Source organism: Cyprinus carpio, chromosome A9 (genome assembly GCF_018340385.1).
Source record: "Cyprinus carpio isolate SPL01 chromosome A9, ASM1834038v1, whole genome shotgun sequence".
Lineage (NCBI taxonomy): Eukaryota > Metazoa > Chordata > Actinopteri > Cypriniformes > Cyprinidae > Cyprinus > Cyprinus carpio.
The window spans coordinates 4,132,614-4,137,613 of NC_056580.1; the positions used below are offsets into that span (position 1 = coordinate 4,132,614).

Here is a 5,000-nt window from a genome sequence, read left to right on the forward strand (position 1 = left end):
CGGGCCCAGAACGCGTCCGCTGCGCCACTCTGCTGTAAGTGATTCCAGATTGGACTCTAACACACAATCCCAGGCTTGGAACACCAGTGCATTTTCCTTTAGGCCGCTGGGGCTATTATGCAGCAGCTAACTTGCCCTTTTAATTCTTCATCTTATTCAGGAAGCTTTTAAAATACTTACACAAAGTCTTCTGGATGAATGACTACTATGAGAGGACCAAGCTGTGGATGTTGGCCCCTTTTTTTAAGCATTTAGGCACGTCTCAAAGTTAAAAAGTCTTAGCAGAGGATGGTTTCGATCCATCGACCTCTGGGTTATGGGCCCAGCACGCTTCCGCTGCGCCACTCTGCTGTAAGTGATCCCTGATTGGATTCTAACACACAATCCCTGGCTTAAAACGCCAGTGCCTTTTCCATTAGGCCACTGGGGCTGTTTTGTGGCAGCTAACTTGCCCTTTTAATTCTACATCTTGTTTGAGAGGCCTTTAAAATACAAACACAGATTCTTCTGGATGAACAACTACTATGAGAGGACCAAGCTTTTCACGACCAGGCTGTGGAAGTTGCCCCTTTTTTGGGGACTCAGGCACGTCTAGAAGTTAAAAACTCTTAGCAGAGGATGGTTTCGATCCATCGACCTCTGGGTTATGGGCCCAGCACGCTTCCGCTGCGCCACTCTGCTGTAAACCACCCCAGATGGGACTCGAACCCACAATCCCTGGCTTAGGAGGCCAGTGCCTTATCCATTAGGCCACTGGGGCTGTTAGGCAGTAGGCAACTTACCCTTTTAATTCTGCATCTCATTCAGGAGGCCTTTAAAATACACACACCAAGTCTTCTAGATGAATGACAAAAAAGAGAGGACAAAGATTTTCATGACCAGGCTTTGGATGCTGCCCCTTTATTGGAGACTCAGGCATGTCTGGAAGTTAAAGAAGAAACAGCAGAGAGAGGTTTCCATCCATCAACCTCTGGGTTATGGGCCCAGGACTCTTCTGCTGCACCACTCTGCTGTAAATCAATCCTGCTGGGACTTGAACCCACAATCCCTGGCTTCGAAGGCCAGTGCCTTATCCATAAGGCCACTGGGGCTGGGGTGCAGCAGCTAACTTGCCCTTTTAATTCTATATCTTATTCAGGAGGCCTTTAAAATACACACACACAGGCTTCTGGATGAACGACTACTATGAGAGGACCAAGCTTTTCATGTTGCACATTTTTTTTAAGCATTTAGGCACATCTTGAAGTTAAAGAGTCTTAGCAGAGGATGGTTTCAATCCATCGACCTCTGGGTTATGGGCCCAGCACACTTCCGCTGCGCCACTCTGCTGTAAGTGATCCCAGATAGGACTCTAACACACAATCCGTGGCTTAGAACGCCAGTGCCTTTTCCATTAGGCCACTGGGGCTGTTTTGTGGCAGCTAACTTGCCCTTTTAATTCCACATCTTGTTCAGGAGGCCTTTAAAATACAAACACAGAGTCTTCTGGATGAACAACTATGAGATGACCAAGCTTTTCACGACCAGACAGTAGATGTTGCCCCTTTTTTGGGGACTCAGGCGCATCTAGAAGTTAAAAACTCTTAGCAGAGGATGGTTTCAATCCATCGACCTCTGGGTTATGGGCCCAGCACACTTGCGCTGCGCCACTCTGCTGTAAACCACTGCAGGTGGGACACGAACTCACACCACCTGGAATAGGAGGCCTGGGATTTACCCATTAGGCCACTGGGCTGCTATGCAGTAGTTAACTTGCCCTTTTAATTCTCCATCTTAATCAGAAGACATTTAAAACAACCTCATACAGCCTTCTTGATGAACGACTACTATGAGAGGACCGAGCTGTGCCCCTTTTGTTAAGCACTCAGGCGCTTCTAGAAGTTAAAACCTCTTAGCAGAGGATGGTTTCCATCCATCAAGCTCTGAGATACGGGCCCAGCACGCGTCCGCTGCGCCACTCTGCTGTAAGTGATTCCAGATTGGACTCTAACACACAATCCCAGGCTTGGAACGCCAGTGCATTTTCCTTTAGGCCACTGGGGCTGCTATGCAGTAGTTAACTTGCCCTTTTACTTCTTCATCTTATTCAGGAAGCTTTTAAAATACTTACACACAGTCTTCTGGATGAATGACTACTATGAGAGGACCAAGCTGTGGATGTTGCCCCTTTTTTTAAGCATTTAGGCACGTCTCAAAGTTAAAAAGTCTTAGCAGAGGATGGTTTCGATCCATCAACCTCTGGGTTATGGGCCCAGCACGCTTCCGCTGCGACACTCTGCTGTAAGTGATCCCTGATTGGATTGTAACACACAAATCCCTGGCTTAAAACGCCAGTGCCTTTTCCATTAGGCCACTGGGGCTGTTTTGTGGCAGCTAACTTGCCCTTTTAATTCTACATCTTGTTTGAGAGGCCTTTAAAATACAAACACAGATTCTTCTGGATGAACAACTACTATGAGAGGACCAAGCTTTTCACGACCAAGCTGTGGAAGTTGCCCCTTTTTTGGGGACTCAGGCACGTCTAGAAGTTAAAAACTCTTAGCAGAGGATGGTTTCAATCCATCGACCTCTGGGTTATGGGCCCAGCACGCTTCCGCTGCGCCACTCTGCTGTAAACCACCCCAGATGGGACTCGAACCCACAATCCCTGGCTTAGGAGGCCAGTGCCTTATCCATTAGGCCACTGGGGCTGTTAGGCAGTAGGCAACTTACCCTTTTAATTCTGCATCTCATTCAGGAGGCCTTTAAAATACACACACCAAGTCTTCTAGATGAATGACAAAAAAGAGAGGACAAAGATTTTCATGACCAGGCTTTGGATGCTGCCCCTTTATTGGAGACTCAGGCATGTCTGGAAGTTAAAGAAGAAACAGCAGAGAGAGGTTTCCATCCATCAACCTCTGGGTTATGGGCCCAGGACTCTTCTGCTGCGCCACTCTGCTGTAAATCAATCCTGCTGGGACTTGAACCCACAATCCCTGGCTTCGAAGGCCAGTGCCTTATCCATAAGGCCACTGGGGCTGGGGTGCAGCAGCTAACTTGCCCTTTTAATTCTATATCTTATTCAGGAGGCCTTTAAAATACACACACACAGGCTTCTGGATGAACGACTACTATGAGAGGACCAAGCTTTTCATGTTGCACATTTTTTTAAGCATTTAGGCACATCTTGAAGTTAAAGAGTCTTAGCAGAGGATGGTTTCGACCCATCGACCTCTGGGTTATGGGCCCAGCAGCACGCTTCCGCTGCGCCACTCTGCTGTAAGTGATCCCAGATAGGACTCTAACACACAATCCGTGGCTTAGAACGCCAGTGCCTTTTCCATTAGGCCACTGGGGCTGTTTTGTGGCAGCTAACTTGCCCTTTTAATTCCACATCTTGTTCAGGAGGCTTTTAAAATACAAACACAGAGTCTTCTGGATGAACAACTATGAGAGGACCAAGCTTTTCACGACCAGACAGTGGATGGTGCCCCCTTTTTGGGGGACTCAGGCGCATCTAGAAGTTAAAAAACTCTTAGCAGAGGATGGTTTCAATCCATCGACCTCTGGGTTATGGGCCCAGCACACTTGCGCTGCGCCACTCTGCTGTAAACCACTGCAGGTGGGACACGAACCCACACCACCTGGAATAGGAGGCCTGGGATTTACCCATTAGGCCACTGGGGCTGCTATGCAGTAGTTAACTTGCCCTTTCAATAATCCATCAAAATCAGGAGACATTTAAAACAACCTCATACAGCCTTCTTGATGAACGACTACTATGAGAGGACCGAGCTGTGCCCCTTTTGTTAAGCACTCAGGCGCTTCTAGAAGTTAAAACCTCTTAGCAGAGGATGGTTTCCATCCATCAAGCTCTGAGATACGGGCCCAGCACGCGTCCGCTGCGCCACTCTGCTGTAAGTGATTCCAGATTGGACTCTAACACACAATCCCAGGCTTGGAACGCCAGTGCATTTTCCTTTAGGCCGCTGGGGCTATTATGCAGCAGCTAACTTGCCCTTTTAATTCTTCATCTTATTCAGGAAGCTTTTAAAATACTTACACACAGTCTTCTGGATGAATGACTACTATGAGAGGACCAAGCTGTGGATGTTGCCCCTTTTTTTAAGCATTTAGGCACGTCTCAAAGTTTAAAAAGTCTTAGCAGAGGATGGTTTCGATCCATCGACCTCTGGGTTATGGGCCCAGCACGCTTCCGCTGCGCCACTCTGCTGTAAGTGATCCCTGATTGGATTCTAACACACAATCCCTGGCTTAAAACGCCAGTGCCTTTTCCATTAGGCCACTGGGGCTGTTTTGTGGCAGCTAACTTGCCCTTTTAATTCTACATCTTGTTTGAGAGGCCTTTAAAATACAAACACAGATTCTTCTGGATGAACAACTACTATGAGAGGACCAAGCTTTTCACGACCAGGCTGTGGAAGTTGCCCCTTTTTTGGGGACTCAGGCACGTCTAGAAGTTAAAAACTCTTAGCAGAGGATGGTTTCGATCCATCGACCTCTGGGTTACGGGCCCAGCACGCTTCCGCTGCGCCACTCTGCTGTAAACCACCCCAGATGGGACTCCAACCCACAATCCCTGGCTTAGGAGGCCAGTGCCTTATCCATTAGGCCACTGGGGCTGTTAGGCAGTAGGCAACTTACCCTTTTAAATCTGCATCTCATTCAGGAGGCCTTTAAAATACACACACCAAGTCTTCTAGATGAATGACAAAAAAGAGAGGACAAAGATTTTCATGACCAGGCTTTGGATGCTGCCCCTTTATTGGAGACTCAGGCATGTCTGGAAGTTAAAGAAGAAACAGCAGAGAGAGGTTTCCATCCATCAACCTCTGGGTTATGGGCCCAGGACTCTTCTGCTGCACCACTCTGCTGTAAATCAATCCTGCTGGGACTTGAACCCACAATCCCTGGCTTCGAAGGCCAGTGCCTTATCCATAAGGCCACTGGGGCTGGGGTGCAGCAGCTAACTTGCCCTTTTAATTCTATATCTTATT

The 5,000-nt window shown here is 47.8% G+C and overlaps 7 non-coding genes across 7 annotated transcripts; all 7 read right to left on the minus strand.

Annotated features, from left to right (window-relative positions):
* Positions 1–279: 279 nt before the first annotated feature.
* On the minus strand, positions 280–351 carry trnam-cau. Its single transcript has one exon. It is a non-coding gene; the product is annotated as a tRNA-Met (tRNA).
* Positions 352–609: 258 nt separating this feature from the next.
* On the minus strand, positions 610–681 carry trnam-cau. Its single transcript has one exon. It is a non-coding gene; the product is annotated as a tRNA-Met (tRNA).
* A 6-nt stretch (positions 682–687) lies between these two features.
* On the minus strand, positions 688–760 carry trnar-ccu. The gene has a single exon. It is a non-coding gene; the product is annotated as a tRNA-Arg (tRNA).
* Positions 761–2,617: 1,857 nt separating this feature from the next.
* On the minus strand, positions 2,618–2,690 carry trnar-ccu. The gene has a single exon. It is a non-coding gene; the product is annotated as a tRNA-Arg (tRNA).
* Positions 2,691–4,144: 1,454 nt separating this feature from the next.
* Positions 4,145–4,216, minus strand: trnam-cau. The gene has a single exon. It is a non-coding gene; the product is annotated as a tRNA-Met (tRNA).
* A 258-nt stretch (positions 4,217–4,474) lies between these two features.
* Positions 4,475–4,546, minus strand: trnam-cau. The gene has a single exon. It is a non-coding gene; the product is annotated as a tRNA-Thr (tRNA).
* Positions 4,547–4,552: 6 nt separating this feature from the next.
* Positions 4,553–4,625, minus strand: trnar-ccu. Its single transcript has one exon. It is a non-coding gene; the product is annotated as a tRNA-Arg (tRNA).
* Between the last annotated feature and the right edge of the window lie 375 nt (positions 4,626–5,000).